The 18,860-nt window shown below is 43.2% G+C and overlaps 1 protein-coding gene across 3 annotated transcripts in view; it reads right to left on the bottom strand.

The window, feature by feature from the left end:
• Window positions 1-18,860, bottom strand: part of myom1b (myomesin 1b) — a 182,338-nt gene that overhangs the window by 17,462 nt on the left and 146,016 nt on the right. The gene's annotated exons all lie outside the window — the stretch shown is intronic.

Here is an 18,860-nt window from a genome sequence, read left to right on the forward strand (position 1 = left end):
CCCCCACTATAGGAGACATCCACTCCACATCCACTGTATCTTGGCCTTTCAACATTTCAATAGTTTTCAATGAGATTCCCCACTTATTCTTCAAAATTCCAGCAAGCGCAGGCCCAGAACCATCAAACATTCCTTATACGATAACCCTTTTATTCCCGGAACCCTTCTCGTGAACCTCCTCTGAACCCCCTCCAATGTCAGCATATCCTCTCTTAGATTTGGATTTGGATTATGGAATAGATGGCTTTGTGGCTAAGTTTGCTGACGATACAAAGATAGGTGGAGGGGCTGGTAGTGCTGAGGAAACGGACAGTCTGCAGAGAGACTTGGATAGATTGGAAGAATGAGCAGAGAAGTGGCAAATGAAGTACAATGTGGAAAGTGTATGGTTATGCACTTTGGCAGAAAAAATAAACGGACAGACTATTATTTAAATGGGGAAAGAATTCAAAGTTTGGAGATGCAACGGGACTTGGGAGTCCTCGTACAGGATACCCTTAAAGTTAACTTCCAGGTTGAGTCAGTAGTGAAGAAGGCGAATGCAATGTTGGCATTCTTTTCTAGAGGAATAGAGTATAGGAGCAGGGATGTGATGTTGAGGCTTTATAAGGTGCTAGTAAGACCTCACTTGGAGTACTGTGGGCAGTTTTGGTCTCCTTATTTAAGAAAGGATGTGCTGACGTTGGAGAGGGTACAGAGAAAATTCACTAGAATGATTCTGGGAATGAGAGGATTAACGTATGAGGAACGTTTGTCTGCTCTTGGACTGTATTCCTTGGAGTTTAGAAGAATGATGGGAGACCTCATAAAAAAGTTTTGAATGTTGAAAGGCATGGACAGAGTGGATGTGGCAAAGTTGTTTCCCATGATGGGGGAGTCTAGTACAAGAGGGCATGACTTAAGGATTGAAGGGCGCCCTTTCAGAACAGAAATGCGAAGACATTTTTTTAGACAGTGGTGAATCTATGGAATTTGTTGGCACGGGCAGCAGTGGAGGCCAAGTGATTGGGTGTATTTAAGGCAGAGATTGATATGTATCTGAGTAGCCAGGGCGTCAAAGGTTATGGTGAGAAGGCGGGGGAATGGGACTAAATGGGAGAATGGATCAGCTCATGATAAAATGGCGGAGCAGACTCGATGGGCCGAATGGCTGACTTCTGCTCCTTTGTCTTATGGTCTAATGGTCTAGATAAGAGGGCCAAAATGGCTCACAATATTCCAAGTGATGCCTAACTAGTGCCTCATAAAGCCTCAGCATTACATCCTTGCCATTGTCCACAAACTTGGTCACAATTCTGTCATCCAGATAATTGACATACAATGTAAAAAGAAGTGGTCCCAACAGCGATTCCTGTGGAACACTACTAGTTACCAATAGCCAACCAGAAAAGGCTCCCTTAATTCCCAACCTTTGCCTCCAGCCAATCAGCCAATGCTCTATCCATGCTGGCATCTTTTCTGTAATACCATAGTCTCTTACCTTGTTAAGCAGCCTTAAGAGAGTCACCTTGTCAAAGGCCTTCTGAAATTCCAAGTATACAAAATCCACTGATTCTCCTTTTTCTATCCTGCTTATTATTTCCTCAAAGAATTCCAACAGATCTCTCAGGCAGGATTTCCCCTTAAAAAAACTATGCTGACTTTGGCCTATTTTATCATGTTCACCAAGTATCCTGAGACCTTATCCTTAAGAATTGACTCCAATATCTTCCCAGCCGCTGAGGTCAGGCTAACTGGCCTATAATTTCCTTTTGTCTGCCTCCCTTCTTGAAAAGTGGAGTGACATTTGCAACTTTCCAGTACTCCAGAGCCATGCCAGCATCCAGTGATTCTTGAACAATCATTATTAATACCTTCACAATCTCTTCGGCTACCTCTTTCAGGACCCTGGGGACTCTGATCCATGTTACATACCTAACTTCAAACCTTTCAGCTTCCAAAGCTCCTTCTCCCTAGTAATAGCAGCTGCACTTATTTCTGCTGTCTGGCAATCTTGAACTTCCAGCATGCCGCTCATGCCTTCCACAATGAAGGTTGATGCAAAATATATGGAAAATGACACTGGAGTGGTAGTAATAGGGGAAAAGGAAACCATCTGCCATTTCCTTTTCCCCCATTACTACAGCTCCAGTGTCATTTTCCAGCTGTCCGATATCTACTCTTGCCCCTGTTTTACTCCTTATACATCTGAGAAAACCTTTGGTATCCTTTTTGATATTATTGGTTAGCTTACCTTTATATTTCATCTTTTCCCTCATAAGGCATTTTTAGTTGCCTTCTGTTGGTTTTTAAAGCTTCCCAATCCTGTAACTTCCCATTAATTTTTGCTCTATTACTGCTCTATTACTATTACTGTATTGCTCTATTACTATTGCCTTCTCATTTGCTTTGATGTTGTCTTTGATCTCCCTTGTCAGCCACAGTTGCTTCATTTTGTCCTGCCTTTAGAATACTTCTTCTACTTTGGGATATGTATCTATCCCATGCCTTCTGAATAGCTCCCAGAACCTCCAGCCATTGCTGTTCTGCTGTCATCCTTGCTACTGTCCCCTTCCAATCAACTTTGGCCAGCTCATCTCTCATGAGACTATAATTCCCTTTACTTCACTGTAATACTGGTACATCTGACTTTAACTTCTTCCTCTCATATAAGGATCATTACTTCTCAGATTCCTTTACTTTAAACTCCTTAATCAAGTCTGGTTCATCACACAACACCCAATCCAGAATAGCTTTTCCCATAGTGGGCGCAACCACAAGCTGCTTTAAGAAGCCATCTCGTGGGCATTCTACAAATTCTCCCTCTTGGGATCCAGCACCAACCTGATTTTCCCTATCTATTTGGATATTAACATGCTTTTTCTACTTCCCATTGTTATTTCTCTCTCACATCCTGGCTACTGTATGGGAGAGGCTAGTATATGACTCCCATCAGGGTCTTTTTACCCTTGCAGTTTCTTATCTCCACCCACAAGGTTTATACATCTTCTGATCCTATGGCACCTCTTTCTAAGGATTTGATTAATTTTTTACCAACAGAGCCACGCCAACCACTCAGCCTAACTGGCTGTCCTTTCGATACAATGTGTATCCTTGGATGTTAAGCTCCCAATTATAATCTTCTTTCAGCCAGAACTCAGCAATACCCACAATATCTCTAGCTGCGCTATAAGATCATCTACCTTATTCTGTATACTGCATCCATTCAAATATAACACCTTCACTCCTGTATTCATTACCCTTTATGATTTTGTCCCCATGTTACACTCATCCCAGTGACTGCTATTTTGCCCTTATCATCATCTGCCTGTCCTTCCTCACATTCTCAGTACATACTGCGTTTGCTTGTACAGTATACCAACTATCCCATCCACAGCCCTATCACTTTGGTTCTCACCCCCTTGCCAAATTAGTTGAAAACCCTGTCCATTAGCTCTAGTAAACTTGCCCGCAAGGATATTGGTCCCCCTGGGGTTCACGTGTAACCTGTCCATTTTGTACAGGTCATACCTTCTACCCAATGATCCCAATGATTCAGAAATCTGAAGACCCAGTTCCTCAGCCAAACATTCATCTGACAAGTCATCCTAGATGATAAGAGATAGGAGCAGAATTAGGCTATTTGGCCCATCGAGTCTGCTCCGCCATTCAATCATAGCTGATCCTTTTTCTTTCTCCTCCTCAACCCCATTTCCCAGCCTTCTCTCCATAACCTTTGATGCCATGTCCAGTCAAGAACCTGTCAGTCTCTGCCTTAAATACACCTAATTACCTGACCTCCACAGCTGCATGTGGCAACAAGTTCCACAAATTCACCACCCTTTGGCTAAAGAAATTTCGCTGCGTCTCTGTTTTGAATGGATGCCCCTCTGTCCTAAGGCTGTACTCTCTTGTCCGAGAGTCTCCCATCATGGGAAGCATCCTTACAACATCTACTCTGCCTAGGCCATTCAACATTCAAAAGATTTCGATGAGATCCCTCCTCATCCTTCTAAGTTCCAGCAAGTACGGACCCAGAGCCATCAAACTTTCCTCGTGTGATAACCTTTTAATTCCTGGAATCATCCTTGTGAACCTCCTCTGGACCCTCTCCAATGCCAGCACATCTCTTCTCAGATGAGGAGCCCAAAACTGTGCATAATACTCAAGATGATGCCTCACCAGAGCCTCAGCATCACATCGCTGCTCTTGTATTCTAGACCTCTTGAAATGAACGTGAACATTGCATTTGCCTTCCTCACCACTGACTCAACCTGCAAATTAACTTTTAGGGTGTTCTGCACAAGGACTCCCAAGTCCTTTTGCATCTCAGATTTTTGGATTTTCTCCCGTTTAGAAAATAGTCCGCATTTATTTCTACTACCAAAGTGCATGGCCATGCATTCTCCACAGTATATTTCATTTGCCACTTTCTTGCCCATTCTCCTAATCTGTCTAAGTCCTTCTGCATTCTACCTGGTTCCTCAACACTACCTGTCCTCCACCAATCTTTGTATCATCTGCAAACTTGGCAACAAAGCCACCTATTTCATCATCTAAACCATTTTATATACAACATAAAAAGTTGTCCCAAAACCGACCCCTGTGGAAACCACTAGTCACTGGCAGCCAACCAGACGAGGATCCTTTTATTCCCACTCGCTGCCTTCTTCTAATCAGCCAATGCTCTACTCATGCTGGTAACTTTCCCGTAGTATCATGGGTTCTTAACTTGGTAAGCAGCCTCTTGTGTGGCACCTTGTCAAAAGCCTTCTGAAAGTCCAAATATACAACATCTACTACATCCCCTTTATCCATCCTACTTGAAATCTCTTCAAAGAATTCCAACAGGTTCGTCAGGCAGAATTTTCCCTGAAGGAAATCATGCTGACTTTGTCCTATCTTGTCCTCTGTCAAGTACACCATCATCTTGTCCTTAACAATCTTCCCAACCACTGAGGTCAGGCTAACTGGTCTATAGTTTCCTTTCTGCTGCCTTCCTCCTTCCTTAGTGACATTTGCTATTTTCCAGTCCTCCGGCTCCATGTCAGATTCCAGTGATTTTTGAAAGATAATTTCTAATCCCGCCATAATCCCTAACGCTACCTCTTTCAGAACCCTAGGGTGCAGTTCATCTGGTCCAGGTGACTTATGTACTTATAGGTCTTTCAGCTTTCTGAGCACCTTCTCCCTTGTAATAGTAAAGGTCCCCACTTCTCTTCCTTTACACACTACAACATCTGGCACACTGCTAGTGTCTTCCACAGTGAAGACTGATGCAAAATAATCATTTAGTTCATCTGTCAACTCCTTGTCCCTTGTTATTATTTCTCCTGCCTCATTTTCTAGCAGTCCTATATCCACTCTCATCTGTCTTTTAATTTTTACATACAGTGGCATGCAAAAGTTTGGGCACCCCGGTCAAAATTTTTGTTACTGTGAATAGCTAAGCAAGTAAAAGATGAACTGGTTTCCAAAAGGCATAAAGTTAAAGATGACACATTTCTTTACTATTTTAAGCAAAAAAGTTTGGGCACCCTGCATGACAGTACTTAGTGACATCCCCTTTGTGCCATGCAGGGTGCCCAAACGTTGCTTCGGGCCCTTTTCCTTTTTTGTTATTTTGAAACTGTAAAAGATGGAAATAAAAAAGTTTTCTTGCTTAAAATAATAAAGAAATGTGTCATCTTTAATTTTTTGCCTTTTGGAAATCAGTTCGTCTTTTACTCGCTTAGCTATTCACAGTAACAGAAATTTTGACCAGGGGTGCCCAAACATTTCCATGCCACTGTACTTGAAAAAGCTTTTACTATCCACTTTGATATTATTTGCTAGCTTGCTTTCATATTTCATCTTTTCCCTTCTAATGATCCTTTATTTTCTTTCTGTAAGTTTTTAAAAACTTCCAAATCCTCTATCTTCCCATTAATTTTTGCTTTGTTGTATGTCCTCTCTTTTGTTTTTACATTAGTTTTGACTTCCCTTGTCAGCCATGGTTGTATTATTTTGCCATTTTAGTATTTCTTCATTTTTGGAATACACATGTCCTGTACCTTCCTCACTTTTACCAGAAATGCACGCCATTGCTGCTCTGCTGACATCCCTGTCAGCGCCTCCTTCCAATTTACTCCTCTCTCATACTACCGTAATTTCACTTACTCCACTGAAATCAGACTTTACTTTCTCCCGATCAAATTTCAAGTTGAACTCAATCATATCGTGATCACTGGTTCCTAAAGATTCTTTTACCTTAAACTCCCTAATCTCCTCCAGTTCATTGCATTACTTCCAATCCAGTATAGCTGATCCCTTAGTAGGCTCAATGATAAACTGCTCTAAAAAGCTATCTCTTAGGCATTCAACAAACTTATTCTCTTGAGATCCATTACCAACCTGATTATTCCGATCAACCTGCATGTTAAAATCTCCCATGACTATCGTAACATTGCCCTTTTGACACGCCTTTTCTATTTTCTGTTGTAATCTGTGATCCACCTCCCAGCCATTGTTGGGAGGCCTGTATATAACTGTCATCAGGGTCCTTTTACCCTTGTAGTATCTGAACTCAACCCACAAGGATTCAACATCTTCTAATCCTATGTCACATCTTTCTACTGATTTGATGCCATTCTTTACCAGTAGAGCCACACCTTCCTGTCCCTCTGATACAACGTGTAACCTTGGACATTCAGTTCCCAACTACAACCATCCTTCAGCCATGATTCAGTGATGGCCACAACATCATACCAGGCAACCTGTAAAAATGCAACAAGATCATCCACCCTATTTCTTATACTCCGCGCATTGAGATACAACACCTCGAATACTGTATTTGCTATCCTTTTTGATTTTGCATTCCTAATGTACTGATACTCACCCTGTTGGCTGTGACTAAGTCTCATCACCTGCCTGCCCTTCCTGACAGTCTGACTGCATGCTATCTTAGCTTTGTTGCCATCCATTCTATCCTGAGTCCCACCTCTCCGGTTCCCATCCCCCTGCCAAATTAGTTTAAACCCTCCCCAACAGCTCTAACAAACTTGCCTGCGAGAACATTGGTCCTCCTCGGATTTAGGTGCAACCTGTCACTTTTGAACAGGTCATACCTCCCCCAGAAGATCTCAATGATCCAATAATCTGAAGCCCTGACCTCTGCACCAGCTTCTCAGCCATACATTTACCTGTCAAATTATCCTCACTGGTGCATGGCACAGGCAGCAATCCACAAATTACTACCCCGGGAGGTCCTGCTTCTCAGCTTTCTACCTAGCTCTCTCAAATCTCTTTTCAAGACCTCTTTGCTTTTCTTTCCTATGTCATTGGTACCACTATGTACCAAGGCACCTGGCTGCTCTCCCTCCCTCTCCAAAATGTTGTGGACGCAATCAGAGATGTCCCTGACCCTGGCACCTGGGAGGCAACATAGCATCTGGGTGTCCCGTTTACGTCCACTGAATCTCCCGTCTACTCCCCTCATTATTGAGTCCCCTGTCACTACCACTCCCTTCTTCCCTCTTTTTTCCCTCTGCACCACAGACTAATGCTCAGTGCCTGTAACCTGGTCACCGTGGCATTCTCCCAGGAGGTCATTCCCCACAAAAGTATCCAAAGCGTAATACTTGATTATAAGGGGAATAGCCAGAGGTGTGCTCTGCTCTAACTGCCTAATTACATTTCCATTCCTCCTGACAGTCACCCAGCTACCTGCCTCCTGCAACTCATCCTATTCTTGTCCTCACTGGCACTTGACACGGCAGCAATCCAGAGATTACTACCATGGAGCTCCTGCTTTTCAACTTTCTATCTAACTCCCTAAATTCTCTCTTCAGGATCTTATTCCTTTTCCTACCTATTTCAATAATCTGGTTACTGATATCCATACCTCAGCATAGCATATCCAAGCATGGGTCAGAGGTGAACTCTACCTGTAAGGTGAGAGTGGTTGCCCTTGACATCAAAGCATCATCCACTCATTGACTGAGTGGAGCATTGAAGAGCTCTGGAATTGGTTATCAAGGGAAAAACATTACAAGGGTGAAGTCAAAGACAGAAAGCCCTGCAGATGCTGGAAATAAATAAAACAGACACTGGAAGAACCTAGTGAGTCATACAGCATCTGTGGAGGCAAAGGTGCATTCAACATTTTGGTCTGAGTCTCTGCATTAGGACTGAATGGAAAGATTGTCAGTTTGAGAGAAGGTTGGGGCAAGGCTGTTGGGCAAAATGTGTAACCACGTGAAGAGGGGATGATGGGAAAATGGACCTGAGTGAGAGAGGGGGAGGGGATAGAAAAGTGAACAAAGGGAGAAAAAATCTAGATGGACAGGTGGATGTGTATGTGTTGGAGTGGCTGGAGTGATTGGAGTAGTTGGAGTCATACCTTACACAAAGAAAGATGGTTGTAGCTGCTAGAAGTCAATCTTCCCAGCCACAGAATGAGAGCACAATGTTCATTAGCGATGTCTGCTTCTCAGCAAGTCAAGCGGTCCATGCCTGCATGCTGCAAGACTTAGACAACATTCTAACTCTCTAATGGGCTGATTAGTGGCAAGTTATTCTCATGCTACAGATGTACTGGGTAAAGATGAAATCTAAAAAGAGAGCTTCACTATCTGTCCTTACCACTGCCTTTGCATCCTTGCTATCATTATTCAGGCTGTCACCATTATCCACTATCTCAACCTGTATAGACCATTAGACATAGGAGCAGAATTAGGTCATTCAGCCTATTGAATCTGCTCCATCATTCTATCATGGCTGATTTCTTTTTGAATAGCCATATAAATACAATGATATCAAGAACATTTCAGAGATTGGTTATTCCCGTGGTGGATGGTTCATCTCCAGATATTGCAAAGTCTTCCAGCATCTACAAAGCATAAGTCAGGAGAATGATGGAATATGCTACACTTGTCTAGATGCATACACCTCCAATAAAATTCAAGGACAACATCTGGAACAAAGCAGCCAGCGTGAATGGCTTCCTATTGGCATCCCCGAACATTGATTTCCTACCCTGCTGTACACAGCTTAAATTATTCTAACTATCTCTGTAATGGACAATCTCTGTCATCAGGAATATTAAGGTAGCAAACTCATGGAGCACTACCATTTGCATATTCCCTTCAGAGCTGTGTACCATCCCAACTTCTGAATACATTATTGTTGGATCTAAATCCCAGAATTTCACAATGAGCAGTGAAATCCAGGGATTTTTCTAACTCACCATTGCCTCCTTGTCGAGGGCATTTTGACATAAGCACTAAATATTAGCATTGCTATCTTCACCCAGATCCCTCAAAATAAATAAAACAAGATGGTATGCATTACCATCACTGTGTGCTGTGGAGGAATGTGTGAGTAGTCTGGGTGGTGAGAGCACTGCTTGATATTGAATAGTATTGACCTGCTTTAATCTTGTTGAAGCTGCATTTATGCAGATAAGTGTAGAGTATTCCATTACATTTCTGATTTGTACATTGAAGATAATGGAAAGGTTGTGAGGTCAGAAGATAAATAGGTCATTGAATACTAGGATGTTGATGGTTGGAGACTTGGTGACACATGTTCTGAATAAGTAATTGGACACATACATGTGAGAAATAAAGCTATATAAGCTTAATCTTGTTGCATTTTGTGAAGAATATATGTCCTTTGCCACATACACACTTGTTTTGTTCCTTGTCCCGAGGAAAGGACATGATATGATTGGAGGCAGTCCAAATGAGATTCAACTGCCTGGAATTCCTGGAATTGTAAGGGTAATTCTATCAAGAGAGCCTAGACAGTTTGGGTCCATGTTCCTTGAAGTTTGGAAGAATGAAGGGTGACCTTACAGACACACATAATTTCCTCAAGTTCCTTAAGATTCTCATAGTCCGGGGGGGGGTGGGGGGAGTAGTGAGGATAAAGTCCCACTAACTATTAAATGCTCCCAATGGCGTGCACCTCAAATAGTCTCTGACAACAGCCCAGCTGCTGGCCTTCACATGTGGTTTAGTTACTAAGTCCAGCGGAACCAGTTCTGCTGACATGAGAAGGGGCAAAGGTGGGTTACTAACTCCTTAAAACCAGCGCTTCAGGCAGTAGGGGCTTGTCATCCATAGTTAGCAACTCATCTAGGAGAAGGAAAATTCTGATTTCAAACCTCTGCTGCGTTGCGACTATATGCACTCACTGGGAAGGCTTTGAGAGTAAACCTTGAGGAAAACTATGGAGCTGAAGTCACTGAGGCAGTCGTATGAGGAGTTCAACACTGACTGGCAACTCCTGCGATGTCACAGGTGCCGTACCAACCTCTGCTCTTCCTTTGGATTCATCAGTTGTGTGGAGAGGGACAGCCTGCTACATGAGCAACAGCTTTCTCCAAATTGTACTACCCTGGCCTGTGTACTGGTTTGCATACACAACTAGGACGCAACATTCATGTTCAACACTGATCAATGGAGAGTCTACTAATTTCCTTAGGAGGCTGGACAGGGGAGATGTTAAGATGTTGTCATTAGTGGGAGAGCCATGAACAAGGGGAAGTATCTACAAAATAAAGAGTCATTTATTTAAAACTGAAGTGTAAGGAAATTTCTTCTGTCAGAAGGTAGCAAATCTCTGGAATTCTCTTCCCTCGAGGTTGATGGAGCCCATATCACTAAATATATTTAGTTGCCCACCATCATCCATATCTAGATGGGCATAGAACTCCAGAGATTTCATCAAATATATTGGTTATGGGATCGCTTAACCCTATCTGTAACTTTTAAGTTTACTGAGTTGGTTCTTCAAAACAACACTGGATATCTAACCAACATCTCTCTGGCTATTTTAAAGAGATTTTTCTTCATATTTCCATTTCATTAAGCTTTGCTAGTATATACCTTTCTGTATATACTTGTTGAAAGCTCTCCATTCATGGTGTTTCCTTGAAGGGTCATCAATAAAACTGACAGTACTGGTGGAGAAGGTTCTTTGCTTTCCATAGTCCTCAAGATTTCTTTTTATCACTTGTGATTGATACATCAGCAGAATATGTTATGGTTGGTGCAAATTGATATACAAGGTATGTTATACTCACTCCTGATTCTTAATGAATACTAAATGCTAAAACAGTTGAGAATTAATTAAAAAATATAGTTCATCACCTCTAGATGAAAAATACTCCATGGAATATGAGAGAAAAATACTCAGACTGAAAACCTGCTGCCTAATAGATTTAGCAGGATAACACAGTAACCTGGGATATAATAAGAGCTGTAAGTGGGGTTCCAGTGCCTACGTCAATCCTGAGCAATTCCATTGAATTCCAGTAGGCTGGGTTCAAGAGGTCTCCAGTATATCAAACCTCTCAGAGGGTCTTGCTCTGGTCATATGGGTAAAGTAGACACAACAGCAAGTCTGAGCTGACATTGTTAATTGAATTGTGAAGTTAATTAAACATACATGGAGCCACACGGACTGGCACAGAAAAAGTGTTTAACCCATTGTGGCTGTTCAGCTCTTTCATTGAGTTCTCCTCCCCACTGCACCCCAACTCTATTTCCATTACCATGTAAATGCTTTCCTTATTGGTATATTCATTGAAAAAGAAAATTCAATGTTCCATTTTACAAAAATTACTTCTTAAAACTGTGCCATGTTTTGTAGTAGGTGCATAAGGAGAATGGCTCCTGGATTAACTTCTATTCATGCAGATATCTGCAGATTAGTTTAAAAATGAGATGACTTCTTATTTAGAGAAACCTGTTCAGTCATCACTTTCACACCATCAAATTGCTAAATAGTTTTAAATAATTGCACAAATGTTATTATTTATGCACACAAAAGTATGTCAAATATTAGGTCAGATTGAGGTTACTTGTATCTTGACTATGGTTTGGTGGGCAATGTTCTACCTTGTCTATAAATGAATTTAGACAGCCAGATCTTCTGCACGGCTAGGAGGTGGGTGATGGCAGTAGTGGTGGTGATGGTAGAGGATGAGCTGTGTTGGAATTAGTAAGGAAGGTGATAGGAAACGCTACTGTAGGCTAACCTCCCTGACTGCACCTTCATTAACACCATGACTTTGCTTGTACCAGCTCTTTATTGAAGTCACAAACACGAGGAAATCTGCAGATGCTGGAATTTCAAGCAACACACATAAAAGTTGTTGGTGAATGCAGCAGGCCAGGCAGCATCTCTAGGAAGAGGTACAGTCGATGTTTTGGGCCGAGACCCTTTGTCAGGACTAACTGAAAGAAGAGCGAGTAAGAGATTTGAAAGTGGGAGGGGGAGGGGGAGATCCAAAATGATAGGAGAAGACAGGAGGGGGAGGGATAGAGCCAAGAGCTGGACAGTTGATTGGCAAGAGCGATATGAGAGGATCATGGGACAGGAGGCCGAGGGAGAAAGAAAACAGGGGGGGGGAGGGAGCCCGGAGGATGGGCAAGGGGTATAGTGAGAGGGACAGAGGGAGAAAAAGGAGAGAGAAAGAAAGAATGTGTGAATATAAATAAATAAATAATGGATAGGGTATGAGGGGGAGGTGGGGCATTAGCGGAAGTTTGAGAAGTCAACGTTCGAGCCATCAGAACCATCAGGTTACAGGGAGAAGACCCTGAGGAGATGGAAAAAAAGACCATCCATGATTGAATGGTGGAGCAGATTCGATGGGCTAGATGGCCTAATTCTGCTCCTATGTCTTATGGTCTTATACAGCACATTACAGGCATTTTGGCCCACAATGTTGTGCCGACTGTGCAACCTACTCTAGAAATTGCCTAGAATTACCCAACTGCATAACCTTCCATTTTTCTAAGCTCCATGTACCTATCTAAGAGTCTTTTAAAAGGCTCTGTTGTATCTGCCTCCTCCACTGCCACCGACAGTGTATTCCATGCACTCACCACTCTCTGTATGAAAAACTTACCCCTAACATCTCCTCTGTACCTACTTCCAGGCACCTTAAAACTATGGCCCCTTTTGTTAGCCATTTCAGCCCTGGGAAAAAAACCTCTAACTATCCACACAATCAATGCCTCTCATCATCAGATCACCTTTTCATTCTCCGTCGCTCCAAGGAGAAAAGGCAAAGTTCACTCAACCTATTCTCATAAGGCATGCTCTCCAATCCAGGCAACATCCTTGTAAATTTCCTCTGCACTCTCTCCATAGCATTCACATGCTTCCTGTAATGAGGTGACCAGAACTGAACACAGTACTCCATGTGGGGTCTGACCAATGTCTTATATAGCTGTAACATTACCTCTCTGCTCTTGAACTCAATCCCACAGTTGATGAATGCCAACACACCATACGCTTTCTTAACATCACTGTCAACCTGTGTAGCAGCTTTGAGTGTCCTATGATCATTGACCCGAAGACCTCACTGATTATCCACATTGCCAAGAGTCTTACCATTAATATTATATTCTATCTTCAAATTTGATCTACCTAAATGAACCACTTCACACTTATCTGAAGGGTTGTCAGTGGCAGTTGAACTCCATCTGCCACTTCTCAGCCCAGTTTTGCATCCAGTCGATGTCATGCTGTAACCTCTGACAACCTTCTAGACTATCCACAACACCTCCAACCTTTATGTCATCAGCAAACTTACTAACCCACTCTTCTACTTCTTTATCCAGGTCATTTATAAAAATCACAAAGAGGAGGGGTCCCAGAACAGGTCCCTGCTGAACATCACTGGTCACTGACCTCCATGCAGAATATGAACCATCTACAACCAGCCTTTGCCTTCTGTGGGCAAGCCAATTCTGGATCCACAAAGGAAGGTCTCCTTGGATCCCATGCCTCCTTACTTTCTGAATGAGCCTTGCATAGGGAACCTTATCAAATGCCTTATTGAAATCTATATACACCACATTACTGATCTACCTTCATCGGTGTGTTTTGTTACATCCTCAAAGAATTCAGTCAGGCTCGTAAGGCATGACCTGCTCTTGACAAAGCCATACTGACTATCCCTAATCAGAGTATGTCTTTCAAAATGCTCATAAATCTTGCCTGTCAGAATCTTCTCTAACAACTCGCCCACCACTGAAGTAAGACTCACAGGTCTGTAATTTCCTGGGTTGTCTCTACTCCCTTTCTTGAACAAGGGAATAACATTTACAATCCTCCAATCCTCTGGAACCTCTCCCATCCCTACTGATGATGCAAAGATCATTGCTAGAGGCTCAGCAATCTCCTCCCTTACTTCCCACAGTAGCCTGGGGTAAATCTTGTCCAGTCCCAGTGAATTATCTAACTTAATGCTTTTCAAAAGCTCCAACACATCCTCTTTCCCAATGTCTATATGCTCAAGCGTTTCAGTCTGCTGTAAGTCATCCCCACAATTGCCAAGGTTCTTTCCCCCGATGAATACTGAAGCGAAGTATTCATCAAGTACCTCCGCTACCTCCTCTGACTCCATGCATGTGTTTACACTATTGTACCTGATTGGTCCTATTCTCACATGGTTCATCCTCTTGCTCTTCACATTTGCCTTGGGGTTTTCTTTAATCCTGCTAGCCAAGGCCTTCTCACGGCTCCTTCTCGCTCTCCTAATTTCTTTCTGAAGCTCCTTCCTGGCAACCTTGTAATTTTCTAGAGCTCTAACAGTACCTAGTTTCTTGAAGCTTTTGTAAGCTTTTCTTAACAAGATTTTCCACATCCTTTGAATATAGAACAGAGAATAGTACAGCACAGTACAGGCCCTTCAGCCCACAATGTTGTGCCAACCCTCAAACCCTGCCTCCCATATAAGCCCCCACCTTAAATTCCTCCATATACTTGTCTAGTAGTCTCTTATACCTCACTGGTGTATCTGCCTCCACCACTGACTCAGGCAGTGCATTCCACGCACCAACCACTCTCTGAGTAAAAAACCTTCCTCCAATATCCCACTTGAACTTCCCACCCCTTACCTTAAAGCCATGTCCTCTTGTATTGAGCAGTGTTGCCCTGGGGAAGAGGTGCTGGCTATCCACTCTATCTATTTCTCTTATTATCTTGTACACCTCTATCATGTCTCCTCTCATCCTCCTTCTCTCCAAAGAGTAAAGCCCTAGCTCCCTTAATCTCTGATCATAATGCATACTCTCTAAACCAGGCAGCATCCTGGTAAATCTCCTCTGACCCTTTCCAATGCTTCCACATCCTTCCTATAGTGAGTTGACCAGAACTAGACACAGTACTCCAAGTGTGGCCTAACCAGAGTTTTATAGAGCTGCATCATTACATCGTGACTCTTAAACTCTATCCCTCGACTTATGAAAGCTAACACCCCATAAGCTTTCTTAACTACCCTATGCACCTGTGAGGCAACTTTCAGGGATCTGTGGACATGTACCCCGAGATCCCTCTGCTCCTCCACACTACCAAGTATCCTGCCATTTACTTTGTACTCTGCCTTGGAGTTTGTCCTTCCAAAGTGTACCACCTCACATTTCACTGAGTTGAACTCCATCTGCCACTTCTCAGCCCTCTCCTGCATCCTATCAATGTCTCTCTGCAATCTTTGACAATCCTCTACACTATCTACAACACCACCAACCTTTGTGTCGTCTGCAAACTTGCCAACCTACCCTTGTACCCCGACAGACAGGTCGTTAATAAAAATCACGAAAAGTAGAGGTCCCAGAACAAATCCTTGTGGGACACCACTAGTCACAATCCTCCAATCTGAATGTACTCCCTCCACCACCACACTCTGCCTTCTGCAGGCAAGTGAAGTCCGAATCCATCTGGCCAAACTTCTCTGGATCCCATGCCTTCTAACTTTCTGAATAAGCCTACTGCATGGAACCTTGTCAAATGCCTTACTAAAATCCATATAGGTCACATCCACTGCACTACCCTCATCTATATACCTGGTCACCTCCTCAAAGAACTCTATCAGGCTAGTTAGACACGATCTGCCCTTCACAAAGCCATGCTGACTGTCCCTGATCAGACCATGATTCTCTAAATGCCTATAGATCCTATCTCTAAGAATCTTTTCCAACAGCCTTCCCACCACAGACGTAAGGCTCACTGGTCTATAATTACCCGGACTATCCCTACTACCTTTTTTGAACAAAGGGACAACATTCGCCTCCCTCCAATCCTCCGGTACCATTCCCGTGGACAATGAGGACATAAAGATCCTAGCCAGAGGCTCAGCAATCTCTTCTCTCACCTCGTGGAGAAGCCTGGGGAATATTCCTTCAGGACCCGGGGACTTATCTGTCCTAATGTATTTTAACAACTCCAACACCTCCTCTCCCTTAATATCAACATGCTCCAGAACATCAACCTCACTCATATTGTCCTCACCATCATCAAGTTCCCTCTCATTGGTGAATACCGAAGAGAAGTATTTATTGAGGACCTCGCTCATTTCCACAGCCTCCAGGCACATCTTCCCACCTTTATCTCTAATCGGTCCTACCTTCACTCCTGTCATCCTTTTGTTCTTCACATAATTGAAGAGTGCCTTGGGGTTTTCCTCTACCCTACTCGCCAAGGCCTTCTCATGACCTCTTCTTGCTCTTCTCAACCCCTTCTTAAGCTCCTTTCTTGCTTCCCTATATTCTTCAATATACCTATCTGATCCTTGCTTCCTAAACCTCATGTATGCTGCCTTCTTCCACCTGACTAGATTTTCCACCTCATTTGTCACCCATGGTTCCTTCACCCTACCATTCTTTATCTTCCTCACCGGGACAAATTTATCCCTAACATCCCGCAAGAGATCGCTAAACATCGACCACATGTCCATAGTACATTTCCCTGCAAAAACATCATCCCAGTTCACACCCGCAAGTTCTATCCTTATAGCCTCATAATTTGCCTTTCCCCAATTAAAAATGTTCCTGTCCTCTCTGATTCTATTCTTTTCCATGTTAATGCTAAAGGCCAGGGAGCGGTGGTCACTGTCCCCCAGATGCTCACCCACTGAGAGATCTGTGACCTGACCCGGTTCATTACCTAGTACTAGATCTAGTATGGCATTCCCCTGGTCGGCCTGTCCACATACTGTGACAGGAATCCATCCTGGACAAACTTAACAAACTCTGCCCCATCTAAACCCTTGGAACTAATCAGGTGCCAATCAATATTAGGGAAGTTAAAGTCACCCATGATAACAACCCGTTATTTTTGCACCTTTCCAAAATCTGCCTCCCAATCTGCTCCTCTGTATCTATGTTGCTACCAGGGGGCCTATAGAATACCCCCAGTAGAGTAACTGCTCCCTTCCTGTTCCTGACTTCCACCCATATTGACTCAAAAGAGGATCCTACTACATTACCCACCCTTTCTGTAGCTGTAATAGTATCCTTGACCAGTAATACCACCCCTCCTCCCCTTTTTCCACCCTCTCTATCCCTTTTAAAGCACTGAAATCCAGGAATATTGAGAATCCATTCCTGCCCTGGTGCCAGCCAAGTCTCTGTAATGGCCACTATGTCATAGTTCCATATATGTATCCAAGCTCTCAGTTCATCACCTTTGTTCCTGATGCTTCTTGCATTGAGGTACACACATTTCAGCCCTTCTACCTTACTGTCTTTACACCGTTTATTCTGCTTCTCTTTCCTCAAAGCTTCTCTGTATGTTAGATCTGGCTTTACTCCATGCACTTCTTTCACTGCTCTATCGCTCTGGGTCCCATCCCCCTCGCAAATTAGTTTAAACCCTCCCGAACCATGCTAACAAACCTACCTGCAAGGATATTGCTCCCCCTCGAGTTCAGGTGCAACCCTTCCAATCTGTACAGGTCCCACCTTCCCCAGAAGAGATCTCAATGATCTAAAAATCTAAAACCCTGCTCCCTGCACCAACTCCTCAGCCACGTATTCAACTGCCATCTCCTCCAATTCTTACCATCACTGTCATGTAGCACTGGCAGCAATCCTGAGAATGCCACCCTTGAGGTCCTGTTCTTCAGTCTTCTGCCTAGTTCCTGAAACTCACACTTCAGTACTTCATCCCTCTTCCTGCCTATGTCATTGGTCCCAACATGTATCACGACTTCTGGTTGCTTTCCCTCTCGTACCAGGATGTCGTGCACCCGGTCAGAGACATCCCGGACCCTGGCACCTGGGAGGCAACAAACCATGCGGTTTGTACACCATGGTTCTTTTATCATACCATCCTTTCCCTAAATGTATAGGAAACAGGGAGCAAATAAGGTGCTTGAGGAGTTTCAAAAGTGCAAAAAAAAACTTAAGAAAGAAATCAGGAGGGCTAAGAGAAGACGTGAGGTTGCTTTGGTAGTCAAGGTGAAGGATAATCCAAAGAGCTTCTACAGGTATATTAAGAGCAAAAGGATAGTAAGGGGTAAAATTGGTCCTCTTGACGATCAGAGTGGTCGGCTATGTATGGAACCAAAACAAATGGGGGAGATCTTAAATGGGTTTTTTGTGTCTGTATTACTAAGGAAACTGGCATGGAGTCAATGGAAATAAGGCAAACAAGTAGTGAGGTCATGGAACCTGTACCGATTGAGGAGGAGGAGGTGCTTGCTATCTTGAGGCAAATCAGAGTAGATAAATCCTCAGGACCTAACAGGGTATTTCCTCGGACCTTGAAGGAGACTAGTGTTGAAATTGCAGGAGCCCTGGCAGATATATTTTAAAATGTCGGTATCTACGGGTGAGGTGCCGGAGGACTGGAGGATAGCTTATGTTGTTCTGTTGTTTAAAAAAGGCTCTAAAAGTAATCCGGGAAATTATAGACCGGTAAGTTTGATGCCGGTAGTAGGTAAATTATTGGAAGGAGTACTAAGAGATAGGATCTACAAGTATTTGGATAGACAGGGACTTATTAGGGAGAGTCAACATGGGTATGTGCGTGGTAGGTCATGTTTGACCAATCTATTAGAGTATTTCCAAGGAGGTTACCAGGAAAGTGGATGAAGGGTA

The sequence above is a fragment of the Mobula birostris genome, chromosome 1 (assembly GCF_030028105.1).
Source record: "Mobula birostris isolate sMobBir1 chromosome 1, sMobBir1.hap1, whole genome shotgun sequence".
NCBI lineage: Eukaryota > Metazoa > Chordata > Chondrichthyes > Myliobatiformes > Myliobatidae > Mobula > Mobula birostris.